This window comes from Sturnira hondurensis, unplaced genomic scaffold (assembly GCF_014824575.4).
Source record: "Sturnira hondurensis isolate 20B ecotype Veracruz unplaced genomic scaffold, ASM1482457v3 Scaffold0006413, whole genome shotgun sequence".
Taxonomy (NCBI): Eukaryota; Metazoa; Chordata; class Mammalia; order Chiroptera; family Phyllostomidae; genus Sturnira; species Sturnira hondurensis.
The window spans coordinates 27,586,888-27,606,257 of NW_028079044.1; the positions used below are offsets into that span (position 1 = coordinate 27,586,888).

Genomic DNA, 19,370 nt, shown 5'->3' on the forward strand with positions numbered 1-19,370 from the left:
AATGTTATAGGAATTAAGAAATAAAAGGTGTTATGAATCAGTTTTCAAATCACTCATGATCTAGAGCAAATTTTTAGTGACTATATTTGTGTTTGAATTAAAGTAGATCTACCAATAATAACTTAGTTTTGGGGCTCTTGTTTTCTTCCAAAGAAATTACTTCAATTTCTAAATACACCAATAGCTTATGCGACTCCTTAGTGGAGACCATTCACTGTCATTCTTTACACAGCTGAATTTTTAGAGGGAGATATTGAAAATGTGCCCTTTGCTTTAACAACCAAAAAGCAACTGCATGCAAGAGTTTCCACCCCAACTTCCTTGGCACAGTCCAGATTATGTTTTTCTGAATAGGAAGCTGTTGACAGTTTTCCCTGGTATTTTCAGAATACTCTATTTACGAGAAAAAAACCCAACTTTTGTTTCATAGTATAATGTTCTTTCCTGCTGTGCCTGTTGTTGCTAATTATGAATGCTGCAAACAAGATACAAACCAAATTCCAAACTATTCTGGGATGATTCCGAATAGGGTAGCAATTGCAAAAAAAAAAAAAAAAAAAAGGCAGAGTTAGCAATGTATTACAAGGCAGGGCTGGACTCCAGAAACCCCAAGCTATGCTGAAGGGAGGATTCCTGGAATTCGATGGGGAATATTTGGCTCAAGCTGCAAAATCTGTGTCTTTAAATAATGTCATGTTAGCAAGTGTTAAGCAAGAACAGCGATTATATTTTCACCTACTTCATTGAACAGTAATCCAAATTTGACCAAATTCCAGAGACTCCATACAAAATTAGCAACTAGAAGCCACTTCACATTCTTCGCTTGGTACAACAGTAATTGCTCAGGAAGAGAAACTTGTGGTAGGTAAGAGAGAGGGCAAAACCACAAGGATCTATGAAACGTCTATCTGCTTGTGCAGAAAGGGGACTCATTACCTCACACAGAAGAAGTGCGGAATTTAACAGTCCATGCTTCGAAGCCCCAGGGAAGCAGCAGCGGCAGCGGCAGCAGCGGCAGGAGCAGCAGCAGCCAGCATCCACCAGATTCTCACAGGCCTTTGACTGTGCGGACTCAGCCACAGACTCTGCCTCCAGCTGACGTCAAAGTCCCTGTCACATGGCCAGATGAAAGCCAAGAGAGCATTGGTTGTCGTAGCAACCACAGAACCGCTCTGAAATTATTTCAATAGGTCATCTGTCACTGTGGGGGGTGTGTGTGTGCACACATCCATCACACACACATACACACACACCACAACCATCACGGACAGCTCCCTCTACCCCCAGAAGCGGTGAATCAAGAGTGCCTGCAACTTTCCCCTTTAAGACTTCCGTGTCTGTTCTTTACTGGTACTTGCAGGAAAGTGCATGCCCCTCTGAAGTTCCCACCGGCCTCCCTTTCACCAGCATGAAGTGTGTGTCTCTGCAGAACAAAAGGAAAGAAACTGAAAAATCCTGGGGGCAGTTTTCTGAACTGATGAAATCTATTTGGGAGTAAATGGATAGAAACAGAAGCTCAAGGGAAGTCAGAAGAAAAGATATTTTTAAACTATGTAAGAATCCAACCTATGCACTGAGCCATGCTAGTGATGGAGAGAAAAACAAGACACAGAGAGGGTGGCAGCCGGAGTAGGACGAGAAATCCTGACAGTCCTGACACCATCTAGGGTGGGGAGGTCGAGTGAGACGAGCTCAGACTTCCCGCCCCATAAAACGTGCGTGTGAGGATGATGGCCACTAGTCAAATAAGTGCTACTTTAAAACAACCTTGAGAGTATAGCTTTTTTGGACCTTTGCGTTGGGGTCATGGTACAGGTGCGAAATCCTCTCCTCCTAAATGCCCTCTCCTCCGCATCCCTCTGGGGCTCAGCATGGAGTGAACAGGTAAGAATTCCGTCAATGCAAAGTTCAGTGCAGCCTAGAGCAGAGGAATAAAAAATACAGTCCTGAACGATTTCTAACGCCAGCTTTATTTCCTTTAGGACCAGCCTAGCTGACTTCTAACACCACATATGTGCTTATTTCCTACTTCCCTCTCCCTCTGTATAACAGAAAGCCAACTGAATGCAATGACATAAAATCCACAGGAAGGTGCTCTGAAAAATACATTCAGAAAGCATATATTCCTTCAAAGGGCAAAGGGGAAAAGCAGGGAAGAAGAGATTGTTCTTAAAACCTTAAGGACCTTTCCACACCAGCATTATCAGGATTTGTATTCTGGCTTCTTTAAAAAAAAAAGAGTAGCTCTGGAGTGTTGCAAAATATAAATGGAAACCAAGCCAGCTGGGCAGATTACATTTTTGTCACTCCAAAAGAATACAATTTCTTCAGAGTCACAGAAATTGCTTCTTGAATGATAAGATTAATGTCCAAACTGTTTGGCTATGCAATCTTCCCCTTCTATCTTTCTCTTGCTTTACTTCTGTCCCAGCTCCGGTGGGAAGAAAGGATATATTTTTATTTCAAAAGTTAGTTTTATGACGTTATTAGCTGTAGCACGGCTACAGTAAAACCAAACTGCAATGCTTCCCCTTTAATTTCAGATTAATGACAGCAGAGAATTTACCTGTTTGCACAAGGGACAATTGCCTCATTGAATCCAATGTCTGCCTAAGTGGGTCAGGATGTCTCACTGGGGGCAGATTGCAGTAACAGCGACAATTCACAAATTTGCAGTTTGTTCCAGTCAGAGACTGGTTTTCTGTTCTGCAATGCACATCTTAGTAATGAAGGGGATGGGAAGAGAGAAGAGAAAGAATATCCTTCTAGACTTTCAGAGACCCCACGTCTCTGAGCTGCCTGCTTTAATCAGCTCTCTGACCCAAATCCATGGCTGTCTGAAGGCTTCTCTTTACCCAGATCCAGCATCTAAGGGAGTAAAACTGCAGTACCACTCTTTGCCGATAGGTGACGTCATCTGAAACCAGAAGCTCTCAGTTCTAAAAATTCCTGAAATTCATGGTGTCAATTAGCTTGAGATTTAGCAAAAACTAACACTTTAACTTTTTTTCTGTTATTTTTAAGACTAAGTATATTTTACCATATACTGACTTGAGCTTAAACTCATTATAAGTTAAAATAATCAGCGGACTGACCAATATGTAAAGTGGGCGCGTGTGATCCTTTTTCTGCGGCGTGCTTCCCACCTGCCACACTTACTCTCCTTTGCAAACTGCCTAGGATTAGAGATCCCTCTTACAGCTGAAAAAGCCACGGATCTCTTGCAGGGCTGAAATCGTGATGATGATCTCTTTGGAGCTCAGCTTTCTACCCATTTGGCTCATTAATCCAAATGCAGTTTGAAAAGATCAGAGGAAACAACACGAGGACCTTTTCACAATTTTGAGACCACGACACTGAAGGAATACATGTTGTTTTCGTTTTTAAGTGACAACTCACTTTTTTAGGCAAAAAGGGTTCACTGAATTTAAAAATACCCATTCAAAGATACTTCTGCACTACGGTTTTGTCTTACTATATAAATATCAAAGCTGCATGTTATTAGTCTGACCACTTTGCCGGAAATAACTAGTAAATGCCACTAAATCAGTTTGCATTGGGTTTACACACCTGGATTAACAGGTTGGTGGGGTCATGAGCAGGTGACTGTAATCGGCCTTTGTTCCCTGTTTCTGACTCACAGCCCTAATGTTGGTGGGAAGGCCATGGACAAGGTTTTTGGAGGCACTGGGTTCAAGTCTCATCTGGGCAAGTTACTTGAGTCCTCTGAGCTTCAGTACTTACATGCTGGGGTGGTTGTGAGGATTGTAAAGTTAATGTATTCTAAAATTCTGACACCCTGTGTCAGGACTGAATGTGTATGTTCTCGCTTATCTGTTTGACTCCAGTAAGTCTTGAAAGTCCTTCAGGGAAAGGATGGAATCTTATTCATCTACAGTTAGTACACAGTTTGGAACACAGTGCTCAGGAAATGCTGACGGACTCCACCACTGGGAAACAAAGGCTGCGTAACAGAAAGAAACAGTTCCTTTTTCTCCTCACTAACAGACTAGGAAGCCTCCCCTCGCTGCCCCCCCCCCAAAAATGAAAAGGGGAAAAAAAGAAAAAAACAATTTGATTCATTACAAAAATTTCTAGCAATGCATCAGTCCAAGTCAACTTGCCAAGTAATTCAAACATTTCTAAACCATAAACACTTATTATAAGTGTACTTCAGTTATATGCTGATATATTTTATGACCGTTCTTGTGGATGCTGTATAATCTTTCACATCAGTTGAGCGCTGACTGTACATGGACTATTGTTCTAAATACTATAGATATATTAGAGCATTTATTGTAATAACCCTATGGGGCAGTACGAATCTTTGCTCACATCTCACAGCTGGAGAAACTTGAGCATGGAAGGAAGCACCTGTCTGCTTTGTCCCTGGCCGAGCCAGGTTCTACAGCCAGGAGACCTGACTCCATACATGGTTGGAAATAACTTACACTTGACATATTTTTAGAAAGAATTAAATGATTTATGTGTATTGTATACTTGAGAGTTGTTTTTCTGTTTCATTTCTTAGGAGGAGGAGAAAGCCATGTTATCTTTTCTGCCTGCTGGAACTGTAATGATTTCAATCTGGTTTAGGCCTAGGGAGTAATATGGCAAGAAAAATCTAATCAGGGATATTTCAATCAAGGAAAATGGGCAAAGTAAAACAGTGAACATAACCTAATTAAAACGGTGTCCAGATTATAGTCTTAACCGAAGCCAGTATGTGGATTGCGCAGGCTTGGGCAACTTTCCTTTCCCACTACGATGTAGTTTCATGTGTTTGAACCAATACTCTTACTGAGATCGTGATAAGAGCTGGGTTTTTAAAAAAAAAAACTGGTTAGAAGGCAACAGAGTAGCAGAGGAAAAAATCTTTAAGTGCCCAGATAAAACAAAAATATATTGATGTTACCCTGATATTCCTCAGACTATCTTTGCTTTTCTACTCAAGTAACTGGCTAATTCTTAAGTGGTGTGAGGCCTTTGGCATTCTCACAGACTGGAGAGAGTCCTGGATGCTTTTGAATGTCAGAGACAGGTATTCAAAAGCATCCAAGACTTTAAGGATAAAAATTCAGTGTGTGTGTGTGTGTGTGTGTGTGTGTGTGTGCACGCACACACGTGTAAAGGAATCACAGAGAAGAAGTCATCCCAACATTCTGAACAGTTTTTCCCCTGGAGCATTTGCCACTTCTGAAATGGTGTTAGACAAGAGAACAAGAAGTAAAGCACAAAAAGACATCAAAGAGGATAAAAACATAAAAGGGGAGCTCAGCAATCTTATCGCCCTCCGGAGCCAAAAATCGGACTACAGCACTCCGAGGAGTTCGAGTTGGTCAGCATCCTAAGTTTTCAGGTCTCATAACTGAAAGCCAATTCCCTGGCAGTAACAGAACATAAGAAATAGATGCACCTTCCCCAAAACTAGTTTCCATCCTAGAATTATTATTATAGTATCTAATGAGATCAAGGTAATTTGACCCTACCCTAACTACACCCCAGAGAAAATTAACCCTCTCTACAAAGATATGACATCGTCCAGAGCTCTACTATTTTTCAAACATCACTTCCAATTTAGTCCAAAATCAGTCATCATGCCAGGAGACCGGTAGGCCTAACTGCCCCAAAATCTAGGGAAAAAATAGGCCACAGACATAGATCCACATGTGATTTGTCTTCTGTAGTTGGCAGACAGAGGCTTTAAAATACCTGTAATTAATGCATTCAAGGAAATAGGTGACGAGATGGAGAGTTCCGTCTTATTTATGTAAAAAATAAAATCTACAAAAAGGAGCATATTAAAATTAAAGCACTGAAAAATACAGCTGACATTCAAAACACAACAGATGGTTGAAGAGTAGAGAAGACATAGCAAAGGAGAAAATTAGTGAAATTAAAGATAGATCACAGACAATATCTAGACTGAAGTATAAGAAGAAAAGAAGAAGAGAAAATACAGAAAAGAATGTAAGAGGCATTTGGAACATGATAAAATGCTAACATGTATTTAGTAAAGAAGGAAAGAATCAAGAGATCGAGCAGAAGCCATATTTGAAAAGAAGTGGTTGAGAAATTTCCAAAACTTACAAAAGATACAAAACAACAGAATTAAGAAGCTCCACTGACCCCAAACAGGGTAACAACAGAGAAAATCGCACAAAGAAGACACATTATGACCAACCTGCTGAAAACTGAAGACAAGACAAAAATCTTCAAGCAGCAAGACAAAAATATTAACTTTAACTCATATTAACTTTAAAGGAACAACGAAAGACTTTTTAAAGTAAAACTCGACAGTAAAACAAACAAATATGAAAACCCGATAAACTATACAGGAAGACATATTTTCCCCTAAAATATATACAGACAACAAGCACACAAAATGATTCTTTCAGAATCATTAGCCATTAGGGAAATACAGTGGAAACCACAGTGAGATATCACTACATACCCGTTGAAATAACTGAAATAAAAACTAGTGACAATGTCAACCGCTGGCAAGGGTGCAGAGGCACCGAGTCACTCAGACACTGCTGGTGGGAATGTAAGTGGGGCAGCCACTATGGAAAAGCGTTTGACAGTTTTTTAAAAATTAACCACCCAAGTACCATATGACTCAGCAATTATATTCCTCAGTACTTCAGAGAAATGAAGACTATGCTAACATGCAAACTTGCACACAAATGCTCACAGCATCTCTCTTTGTGACGGCCAGTAAGTGGAAGCAATGCAGATGCGTCCAATGAGTGAGTGCGGAGACAAATCTCAGCACCTCCGTACCACACAACCCTGCACATTGGTAAAATGGGCCAAACGATGGGTGCGGTGCACACAGACATCTGCCCAAGTGTCCAAAGGACTCTGCTGAGTGCAAAAGCCAATTTCAAAAGGCCACACACTTTATAACTCCATTTATATAGCATTATTGATAAGACAAAGTAATAGAAATGAAAAACACTGATCAGGAGTTAAAGAGGGAGCTGGGCAGGGAGGGAAGCCTCTGCTGTGAAAAAGCAACTGGAGAGTCCTTGTGGGGACGGCACTGCTCTCGTCTTCTGTTCTCGTCTCGCGGCCTCCGTGTGGGGAGCCTGGTGGTGATACTGTATCGCAGTTCTGCAAAATGCTCCCTTTAGGGATAAGTGGGCAGAGTGCATATGGGTTTTCTCTGTGTTGTGTTTTCAACTGTGTGTGAATCTATGTGTATCTTGAAATAACAGGTTAGTTAAAAATGTTCAAATGATGGTGACCTAAGACATTTTTAGTCAAAAAATGAGGAATTTCTTCCCACAAAATTATACTGACTTTCTACCAGCACTAGATAGGCAGAAGAAAATGATCCCAGATAAAATCACACAGAGATTCAGAAAGGGCAAATAGATGGATAAAAGATTTAATTTCAAACATGCCAATAACTACCATAATATGTAAACTGACTAAATATTCCAATTAAAAGGAAAACATGCTGGGCCGCGGGAAAGTCTCAACACATAAATAACCGAACCCACAAGAGCACTTCCTGTATAGTGTAGAGCAAAACTAGAAATTGATATAGGAAGACAAATAGAAAAACCCCTAAATGGAAACTGCAATATGCTTCTAAGTAATCCGTGGATTAAAAAGATTCACATTAAAATTTAGAAATATTTGAACCAAATGTGTATGTTGAAAAGAAAAAAACAACAGACACTAAGGTCCCACTTTTGGGGGGCACATGGAGGAACCCCATGGACCTGTTCCCCAGCAAAGCAAGCATTAGCGATGAAAAGTATTTGGAAATATCACAGAAACTCTCTGAAAATCATCCTTAGGGTACACAGCCAATGAAGAAACTTTTTGTTTTAAAGAAAGAAAACAACCAAAACTCAGTAAGAACATTGAGAGTCTGTGGCTCCCGAATCCCAATCCACTTCTTCCCCAGCCCCTCAGTTCACAGAAGCTTCCTTCCGGAAAGGTGGGGCCTGAAAGACTGGGCTCCTGCCCACACCAGCCCTCACTCAGGGGCTGCGGGATCTCTCTGGGGAAGGCAAGTCAACAGGCTTTCTCCGGGTCTGCTGTTAAATTCCTGGTGAGTACAGCCACCAGGAGGAAGAGACCAAGTTCATGTTTACGAATCTTGTTTAAGGCACAATTGTTATATGTTAAATTTATTCCCAACTGCTAATGTTTCCACCGTCAAGAAAAACTGGGAACTTTGTACATGTGAAATAAGCTTATAGAATTTCATGGAATTCTCAGGAATCCCTATAGAAGAAAACAGAATGCAGTGCATTCAAAAGCTTTGCAGACGAAGCACTAGAAAGCAGCCCCTCACATCTCTGAGTAAATGAATTAGTCACCTTTAACTAATAGTTGGTAAGACTCATTCAAGGACTCTTTAGAGTCTTTCTAGGCACTGAGGAGTCCCACACACTGAAGATAAAGGAAAAGGAGAAGAGACAACAAAACTGCACAATGAATAAAAATGGCCTCTCCTTTCACCCTGCCGGCCTTTTCATGGATTGAATGAGAAGAATAAATTCTTTTCTCAAAGAGAGAGAATTTCTCACATGAAACTAAGGAGGCTGTTTTGTAGGAAAATGGACCATGCATCACCACTTTCTATTTAATCTCCCATACAAAAGGAAAACTGCAAAATGCCACTTTTCCATCAGCAATATCCAGTGCAAGTCAAGCAAATATTGCATTGATTGTTGTTTTTGCTTTTTCGTGAAAGGTGGTTTTAGAACCATAGCTGTCTCTGCTGTCAGACGGCCAGTGTTGCATATGTGTAAACCTAACGTTTACCGGTCCTCCCGGATTCTGCCCCATCTTTACTGCCGAAGGATAAAGAAATAGGCCCGCGAAGCATGAGGAATCTGATGCTTTCCTTGCGCCTGCATCAGACGTGCAGCTCCTGTAAACACGCATAGAGGAATCGCAAATGCGCTTCCAGCCCAAAGTCATGCACACTGCTGAGGTTTTGTGAGAAGGGCTGGCATCGAGGATTCTTTGCCGTGTTGCAAGGTAAGGAATATAAACTTTGGAGGCAGGTACACGCAGCTGTCCGTGTGGACTCCCCAGATATGACCTCCATGTCCGTGACTTCACAGGCCATTTATTTCACCTCTCTGAGGCTTGATTTTATTATCTGTGAAATGGAATACTAATAACCACCTTGCAGGGTGATTATGAAGAGTAATTCTCAATTTAACAATACCTCTGGTAGAGTTACAGAGGGAACACTAAGCTTTATAATTAGGAAGAATAATTCAGAAACGTGCTAATTAGGGCCAAGTTTACTCTGAATTTATGCTTTCTAAAAACGAATTTATTTGAATATGATTTTCTGTTTTAATTGACTTATTTAGCAAATAAATTATACGTACTAAGTTATAGTGAGAACAAATAATTGTTCTCATTACTAAGAGCACTACGTATTCTCAATGCTTTTATTTTGATTTAATAGCATTTAAAACTATGGCATAGAATTATATTTAGCCTATGATTTATTCTTCACAAAAGAGAGAAATAGAATATTAGTTTATTAATTTGTTGATATTAGGTTTTCTTCTTTAAAAAATCCATTTCTGAAAAAATTCACACCACATACTCTAAGGACTGCAAATACCTGTGCGCAAAATCTTTTGCACATAACCCTACACAGATTTATATAAAACGTATGTTCTGACACTGTCAAAGATGTGTGTCTTGCTTTAACAAAATCAAGTGTATATAAATTCTAATGTAGCAAAAAACATTAATTAGGACATTTAAAGTACACCTCCCTCCTACGATGGCTGAAAAATGCAATTTAATTACAAAGAAATGATTTATTACAGCTTTTTAGGAAGACATTTGACTAAAGAATTGCATTTCTCAGAAATACATACCTACCAACGATTGAATCTAAAAAACAAAATAAATAATCAAGCAGAACAGAAACAGACTCATAGATATGAAGAATATTTGGACAGTTGCCAGAGGGGATGGAAATTGGAGGGGATGGGTGGAAAAGGTGAAGGGATTAAGAAGTATAAACTGCTTGGTACAGAATAATCATGGGGATGTAAAGTATAACATAGGGAACATGGTCAATCATATTCTAAAAACAATGTATGGTGTGGGATGGGTACGAGATTTACTGGGATGGTCACTTAGTAAATTACATGTCTAATCTCTGGGGTGTACACCCGAAACTAATATAATGTTGTATTTCAACTGTAATTGAAAAAGAAAAATGATTTAAGTAAACACGTTTTTTAAAAGATGGCAACATGTAAAGGTTTTAGCTCAAAGTTGCTGGCTTTGAAGATGGAGAATGTGGCCATGAGTCAAGGATGCAGGCACTTCTAGAAGCTGAAAAGGGAAAGAAAATTGTTACTGTTAGAATGTTTGCATCCCCCTAAAATGCATGTGTTGAGAAACTAAGCCCCAACCTGGTGATATCAGGAGCTAGGGCCTTTGAGAGGTCAGTGGATAAAGCCCTCATGAATGGGATTACTGCCTTATAAAAGAGGCCCTTGAAAGCTTACTTGTCCTTCCTACCATGTGAGAATGCGATGAAAAATGTTTGACTTGGGAGGGAGCCCTCAATCCCTCATGCTGGGACCCTAATCTTGGACTTCCAGCCTCTGGGACTATGAGACATAAATGTCTGTTGTTTATGGGCCACTGAGTGGATGATATTTTTGTTACAGCTGCTCGAATGGACTAAGATGGAAATGGGTCTTCTCCTAGAGCCTGCAGAGGGGAACACAGCCCTGACTACACCTCGGGTGTAGCCTAGTGAGACCCATTCAGATTCTTGACCTTCAGAACTGTTAGATAATAAATACGTGTTGTTTTCAGACACTGTGATGGGGGTAATTTGTTACAGCAGCTGTGGGAGACTAATACAGGCCGTAACTGTGTGCTGTTTTTGTCTTCTTAGAAAAACTTTACTGAAGAAATACAGATGAATCCAGCCTCAAGGAGCTAGCAGGGCAGAGTAGGAGAGAAAACAAATATGCTAAGAGAAGCACAGCAGACTGCGACAGAGCCTCAGGGGAGAGAGGCGTCCCTCTCAGCTGGAAGCAAACACCCTACTGGAAAACCTACTGCAGAGACTGCACAGCAGGCCTCCCAGAAGGAAAAGGGCTGCCCTGGTTGGCCTTTGGCAGTGCTATGGAGTCCTCTGATTCTGGAATTTCTGTTTACAAAAAGACTTCAATTACAATAACAATATTTTCAAGAACTGGCCTGATCATGGCTCAGGTCAGAGAACATGTTAAACAGCAAGCAAGAAAGAAACCAAGGCACCACGCTGCTCTCTTGCTGCCATGCACAACTCAGCTCTGGCCGGACACGGCAGGAAAAGGTGTGTTCTCAGGCTGGCCGGGATGCGATGGTTCATGTCCAAAGGTGTGCTGGAGATCTGTCCTGTCAAACCAGCTTTGAGGCTATTTTAATTTCCTGTAATCTTATCTGTGGAAAGTCACAACATTTTTTTATATCGGTATCAACCAAGGAACCAAAATTTAATCTCTCTCTGAAGAGGCAGGGGGACCACTCACTGTCGTATCAGTAACTTCCCTTTCCACCCAGGCATTGGGGGTGGGTTTTCCATCCTTTGAAAGCAAACATGATCAGCACATCTCTGTGCTGCACTAAATTAGTGTTGTTGATTCTCAAAACTGAAAAAGACCTCGGGGCTTATCTTGCCCTGTTCGTTCACTCATTCGTTTATTCATTCATTTATTCACTTAAAAATCTTCAGTGAGTTCCTTCTGAGTGTGTCAGGTGCTGTGCTAGGCTGGGAGGCATAGCAGTGAATAAGAAACACTTTGAACTTGGCCTCACAGCATTTAGAGTTGTTAAAGAATTACAACATTTAATACATAATGAGTGATATCGAAGGAGCGTTATCTGGTGCCAGCCCAGAAGGACCTACCTCAGTCTGGGATTTCATAGAAAAGCTCCCTGCAGACAACACCCTTGAGTGAGACCCTGGCTGGTGTAGCTCAGTGGATTGAGTATGGGCCTGTGAACCAGGCGATCACGGTTCAATTCCCAGTCAGGGCACATGCCTGGGTTGCAGGCCAGTTCCCTGCAGGGGCCAGTTCCCAGCAGGGGATGCACAAGAAGCAACCATACATTGGTATTTCTCTTCCTTCCTCCTTCCCTTCCCCTCTAAAGACAAATAAATAAAATATTTTTAAAAAAAAAGACCCTTGAGTGAGGAAGAAAGAGGAGTGAGCCAGCTGAGGAGGTGGGAGATGTACTGAGCAGAGAAAAAGGAGGGTTTAAAACCTCAGAGAGGAGACGCAGCGTGGCATGTGAGAGGAACTCAAGCAAAGGCTAGGATGGCAGAACCCTAAGACGAATAAGCAGAACATGGGGCGTGAAGCAATTGTGGGGCAGGTTACAGAGGTTCTGTAAACCAACGTAACAAGGCAACTGAGCCCCTGGCTCAAGGACATGCAGCGGGTAGGTGGCAGATTGGACACTAGCTCATCTGAGCTCTAATACAAAGACCAATTAGTATTTTGAAAGCAATGCTCTTTAAAATTTCTTTTCTGGCCCTGGCTGGTGTGGCTCTGTGGTTGAGTGCCAGCCTGTGAACCAAAGGGTTGCCAGTTCGATTCCCAGTCAGGACACCTGCCTGTGTTGCAGGCCAGGTCCCAAGTTGGGGGAGTGTGAGGGCCAACCACACATTGATGTTTCTCTTTCTCTCTCTCTTTCTCCCTCCCTTTGCTTTTCTAAAAAATAAATACATAAAATCTTTTTAAAAAGTTCTGATTCTAAAGGTGACACATGCTAATTATAGAGCAAACATTTCTTCTTTGGCACAAAGACCACTAGGGAAATGACCCCAGGTGTGCAGCACCCACGTTGCATGATGTAGCATCACGTGATCACCCTCCGCCAATCCAGTCTCCCAGAAACTAGACATCTTTAGAATGCCTTCAATTACAGGATGTGTCCAGATTGAGCCGTAAGAAAGTCTCAGGATTAGTTTCATGGAAAATCTGTCCATTACACACAGTAGCCCACACCCTTCCCCGTGCATCAGCTGCCTGCCCGTTTTTTTACTGCATCAAACTGGAGACTTGCAGATCATCCTGTGATTATACTGAGAAAAGTATCTCTGAAAAATTATGTGTCCATCCCCTGGTCTTTTTATGGCTTGGTCTTCAGAAACTTTCTTACCATTTTAAAATCAGAAGATGGTGTTTTTATCACTCAACCCCAAAAGCCATTAGGATGTCGCTGCCTCTCCACACTGCTGGCAGATACAATTCCTTGTGCAAACCCAGCATCAGCACTTCCAATAAGGATACACGTGCCAGAGTAGAAGCCCCTGTCCTTCCTCCTGGGAAGGCGCTCTGCAAGGCCAACAGAACCAACTTGTCCCTCCTAGTTTGTGGCCAGAAGAAGACAGACAAGTCCTGAGACTCCTGGGACTCCTGGGAACAAAGTGCTTGATTAAAATGTTGTCCTCTTCACAGTTAATTCGCAGATTGTTTTTTAAGAGCTCGTGCCTTATAGCTCGGTGAATTGAGCACAGGCTGTGAATCAAAGGGTCACTGGTTTGATTCCCAGTCAGGGTACATGCCTGGGTTGTAGGTCAGGTCCCCTGTGAAGGGCATGAAAGAGACAACCACACATGGATGTTTCTCTCCCTCCCTTCCCCTCTCTCTAAAAATAAATAAATAAAATCTTTTAAAAAAGAGTTCATGCCTTAGCTCATGTTCTTTCTGGATTGTCATCTTATTTTCCTGCCACCAATATTTTAAAAAATCTCTTTTGCCTGTTCTTGCAGCCTAATAATAATCATGATTTCAGCCTCTTTCCCTGAATTCCTGACAGCATAAATAATGCAGGTGCAGAGAAATAAAATGTAGCTATGCTGGCCTTTGCTTCTTTAGCCAATCAACTACAGGAGAAGAAGAGGGGGAGGAAGAAGGAGGAGGAGGAGGAGAAGGAGAAGAAGGAGAAGGAGAAGGAGGAGGAGGAGGAGGAGAAGAAGAAGGAGAAGGAGAAGGAGAAGAGAGACTGAAGTGACAGAACGATGCATTTTACTGTCCAGCTGCCAAGAGGGCATGTGGACAATGAGGGTTTCAGAATAATAACCCTAGAGAGAGGACGTTCGGAGCATCCCATTCACAGTGCAGGCGGCCTGAAAGACACATTGTTCCCAGCAGGTCAGGTGGAAGACCCCTCCCACGAATGCAGCATTCTGAGGAAGTGCTAAGCCATCCATTTTTTAAAACACCCCTGACATCCAAAATTTCACACATGATGTAGTTCTCAGGGAGCAACACTGTAGCCTCACAGGTGTGAGATAATGAGGCATCTAAGGAGAGAGGCTTTCCACAAACAGCTGGGGAAAGGAGGAAGATACAATCGATCCATTTAAAATCTGCATGATGGGCTCCCTGGCTTACTTGCATTCTGAGACTTGTGGCAGGCTGCAGAATCCATCTCTCCAGCTGCTAGGAAGGGTAGGGTTCTGACATAGGACTTTGTCCTGGGAGCCTTCTGAACTCTGAAACACATTCTTTAAAATGTCAACATATGAAACATTAAAACATGAGATGCTCAAAAGTAAACTATCCATCCACTCCCTGATCCTGCATGAGACTTTTTCCTCATTGTTGGATGATGATCTCCTCTAAACTTTCATTTGAAAGAAGACAACAAATATAGTTCCCATAATGATATTTGGTATGATTTTGGGGGGCTTGTTTTTCACTTGGCACTGGTGGACTGCATCACGTGAATTGTCTTATTTGAACTCCACAATCGGCCCGTGAGGTAAGCACCATTACTGCAGACATGGCAAAACTGGGTTTCAGAAGGGCGACCATTGCTTAGTCTGCGAGGTTAGATAGTTCACGCAAGAGCTGGCATCAAACCAGAAGCCAAAGATCTCAGAAGCCAAAGGTTCTCCTTTTTTCCCCCACTCAGTGTGGGCTAATACCTTCCATAAGCCTCCACATTTATCCTTTCCAGTTGCTGCATAAACTCCTGCGAATGGCTGTACCCAGGCTGTTGACCCACACTCAGGTTGCTGTGGGGTCTGGGAACCAGCAACACATAAACATATTCATACATCTACTTTTTTCCTTTAAGCTGTTACCTTGAAAAAAGGCGGATGAGAATGATTAGTAAGCCATTACGTGCGAAAATTGTCCTGCCTGCCAATACTAGCCTCTTCAGACTTTTAAGTGAACTGTGACTTTTCTCATTGCCACTAGCAAGAACTGAATGCACTCTCTCTCCAGGGGCATGTCAGCACTGTGGCAAGCATAAGTATGATATACATAGTTGCAATAATAGCAGCCATATGCATTGTTCTCAGTTTAATGAGCACCAAATACAACCTGTCATCACTTGGATTTCTATTTCTTGACCTACTGGAGGGGTTGAACATTGTTTTATCTACTTGTTTGCCATTTGTACCTCCTTGTCTGTAAATTATATTTAGGACCTCTGCTCCTTTATCCACAGAGACCCAGATTTCGATCTGCACCCAATATGGCTTTGCAAAAGTCTCGAACTGGTGTCTCTCTCTCTCTCCACTTCCCAGTCTACACAGTGAGATGATAATGAGGGAATCAGCTCTGTGCTCGTCTCCATCCAAATCCCTTCCCATCCCATGGGCTTTGCCAGAAAAGTTTGCGGCAGTGCCAGGCCATTTTGACACTTGGTGCTACTCATGCACATCTGTGTATATTCTTCAAAAGATTTTGGATCTTAAAGAAGGGATGACCTGGTCAAGGTCAGCACAGTTGTGCTGGTCAAGGGCTTCCCATGAGTCATTTCTGGTGAGATAAAGGACGCAGCATCCTCTTCCCCAAGTGAAGCAGAGAAGACAGAACCCAGGTTCCAACTGGAAACACATCCCAGTGAGGGGAGAAGCTGAATGACTCAGATGACATCTCATGAGACTTTCGGGAAAATGGGGTCAAGTCCCTCTCTCACCTCATGAACCTGCGGATGATGTAGAAAGTCACCCCTCTCTAATTTTGTGCTTTTGCTGAACTCCCTTCATTGTCTAGACCGTTTTGAATTAGGTTATAGGTTACCAGCAATCCAAAGATTCTAACTGATGTAGGATGATCTACTTTATAAGTTTAAAAGTAAATATTTTGATTAATTTTTTACTCTTAAGAGGGACTTCAAATACGAAGCTGAGTGGGCTGTCAGGGAGACCATGGCCATCCTCTGCCCTATCCTGCTGGCCTCAGGAACCTGTACACAGATCACTAATGAAAATAAGGCGTCAAAATTCAGGGTCTGGCACAAATAATGCCCCTTTTTTATTACAACTTCTTTTACTACAAAATCATAAGCATGTAATTCTGTAACATAATAACATCACACTCAAGCACCATTATGACATTTTAGGTAAAATGTTCAAATTAAAACTATAAATTATTACGCCCATATTATTACCCTACCAACCTCACTCAAGCAGAGGCCTTACTTCTGCGGGACCCTGTATAAGGTATTGTTTGAGGTATTAAGAATTTAGGGATTACTTAGCTTTAACATTTTAAAACCAGGGACAACACCAGTTTTGTTCACTCTGTACAGCATGAATCAGTACCTAGCACATAGTAAGTGCTCAAAATGGATTTGTTCAATGGATGAAGGAAGGAAGGAAGGGAGGGAGGAAGGAATGGGTGGATAGGTGAATAAGTGAATTTATTTTTTAGGGTAAAAACTCCCCAAAAGAGAGATAGATAGATGTATAATATGAATTTAGAGAATTAATTCAAGTATGGTGTCTTCAACTTGGACTAGGATCTAAGAATGTGAAAAATAAAGGAAAACCAGTTGTTATCAATTTAGAGTTTTCTGGAAATTGATACCCAGTTTCTACGTGCCCTGGTAAAGAAGGACTCTCCACCAAAGAGTGGGATGCATTCTAAAGGCATTCTGGCTACTCATGATGCATGAAAAGACTAATGTTGAATTCACTTTTCCTGGTTAAACCCAAGCTATAAATGTTAGGATATGCCCACCTTTAACCCTTGACCCTCAACCTCTCCAAAACAATACACTTGAAAACACACGGCCAGTATCTGAGTTATCCTCGTTGACACCAGCCCTCTAACACCTTTTTAACAGGAAATGGCAAATGGCCAGCAACTGGGAAAGCAACAGGGGAGTGAGACCAAGTGAGGACACGTTTATCATCAAGTACATAAAAAAGTCACGGTAAGTGAATCTGCATGTGAAATTCCAAAGAATAGTTTTGCAGAGGAAGTGAACACCAGGTGTACAGGTACGTGCACACACACACACGTACACAGGATTTCACATATCTACTACTACAGACTGAATGTTTGTGTTCCCTCAAAATTCTTACGTTGAAATTCTAACCCCCACCTGATGGCAGTAGGAGGGGAAGCCTTTGGAAGGGAATAGATTGTGAGGACAGAGCCTTCGTGAGTGGGATTAGAGCCTCTAATAAAAGAGGCCCCAGATAGCTCCCTCACCCCTTCTACCACGTGAGGGGACAGGAAAAAGACTGCCACCTATGAACCAGGACGTGGGCCCTCACCAGACACTGAGTAGGCCAGCACCTTGACCTTGGACTTCCCAGGCTCCAGACTGTGAGAAGGAAACTTCTGTTGTTTATGAGCCACTCAGTTGATTCAGAATATCAATAGCAGTATGATATTCTGCAATGGCCACCCAAACAAACTAGACGCCTACATTGACACTTGAAAACCCCGATCATTTCCAATTCACACAGTTGTTTTTTCCATCTGGAAAGCTTCTACATACCCAGCTTATAAGAGGGAAATCTTGTGTATATATGTATGAGTTCTGACTCACAAACCTTCTTTTATACCACTTAACACACTGTTTATTGAATCCTGATCAAATTGATTTATATGTTTGTTACCTTCAATAAAAATGCAAATTAATATTTATCAAGCACTTAGTCTATTCTAGCTACAGGGCCAAGAGCTTTATGTACATTAACCAATGAACTCTTAAAATGACCCTTGAGGCGTAGGTATTATCTTCATTTTATAAAATAGGTTACAGAAAAATGAACAACCTTCCCAAGGTCTCACGGCCAGTGAGCAGTGAAGACACCCTGAGCCAAGCCGTCTCTGAAGATCCTGGTTCCTGTGCCCAGGTCCTGCGTGGTCCCTGAAGAAGGACAGGCCTTCCAACACCGGCAACTCAATAGCCACCCATTTCTCGAGCCCTTCCCAAGTGCTAGCCCTCTGCCAGGTCCTGTGTGGGGTCCAGAGATGAACAGGACCACCACTGGCGTCCTCCAGGTGCTTACAATCTGTTGGGAGGAAATGTCAGGGAAGCAAATGAATACTGACTACAAAACATATACTGAAACCTGTGCTACAACAAGACTCAAGCAAAGAGGCTTCTCCCTCATACAGTTGCTGCAAGTATTCAATGAGGAGTGTTTGTAAAAGCAAAAGTCCGTGTTAGCTGACTTCCTCCAAAACTTTCTAAAGAAACTAATTACAAAAGATAAACTAGAGAACGGGTTGCTTGTTTTTCCGTCGTAGTTCATCCTTAACTACCAAATAAATGGAAGCTACTTAAAATTGCAAATATTTTGGAAAATGAAGAGAAAGCCACTTGAACATTTACTCATTCACGAAGCTGGACGGGGCATGTGAGACGTTGTTCCACATCAGGTTCATTGGGAATGTTTTCCACCTTTGTGTGAAGGAGAGAAATGAGCTGGTCATTTGCCTGTTTGCTTTCAATTCTATTTCTTCTTTTCCATGCTTAGCTCTGTTTCGCAGGGAGCTGGACCCTGCAAGCCGCCTTCTCCAGAATCCTGCCAACTGACTTCCAAGTAGGGGGAGACACTGGCGTGCTTCTGGAAGATGGGAGGAGAGAAGCCATTGTTCTTCTCCTCTCTCTGCTGCCTGCTGTGCGCCTGGCAAGGGCAGTCAGTGCTGGCAGCGGTGACAGCAGGTGGCTCTGGGCTCCTGTGGCCTCTGAAGTCCCAGCAGTAGCATCCGGAGGCTGAGAGCAGATGCAGACTCCAGCAGTGCTGGCAAGCCTAGTCGCACGGGGTGTCCCCTCCGCCCTGTTGTTCTCCCGGCAGCGGCGGCAGCATCAGCTCTCCTGTCTGATCTCCTTTATCCCACCTTAGCTTTCTGTCTCTTCAGCTCTTACCTTTAGACTCAGCCCCCCGTTTGAAGCGTCCCTTGAAGCTTAACATGTTTTGTGTTTTCCTGATTAAACCTTCACTGATATAATTATTCAGATTACAAAAATGAGTGAGAAGATCCTTTCTGATGACCAGAATCATATTCGATCAAAGCAAAGCCCATCAAATGCACTTTAATTGCTTTTACACACCTTTTGAGGATGTAAAACTGTTCTTTGATATTTGGCACTTA

General features: G+C 42.1%; 1 protein-coding gene across 2 annotated transcripts in view; it reads right to left on the minus strand.

Annotated features, from left to right (window-relative positions):
• Positions 1 to 19,370, minus strand: part of NCALD (neurocalcin delta) — a 155,867-nt gene that overhangs the window by 75,315 nt on the left and 61,182 nt on the right. The window contains exon 1 of one of the 2 annotated variants that reach the window (XM_037048301.1): positions 937 to 1,091. The exons of the other annotated variant lie outside the window; for it this stretch is intronic. The gene's annotated coding sequence lies outside the window, so the exon portion shown is untranslated. Of the gene's footprint in view, positions 1 to 936; positions 1,092 to 19,370 lie in introns of those variants that run through there. 2 annotated transcript variants of the gene reach the window in all.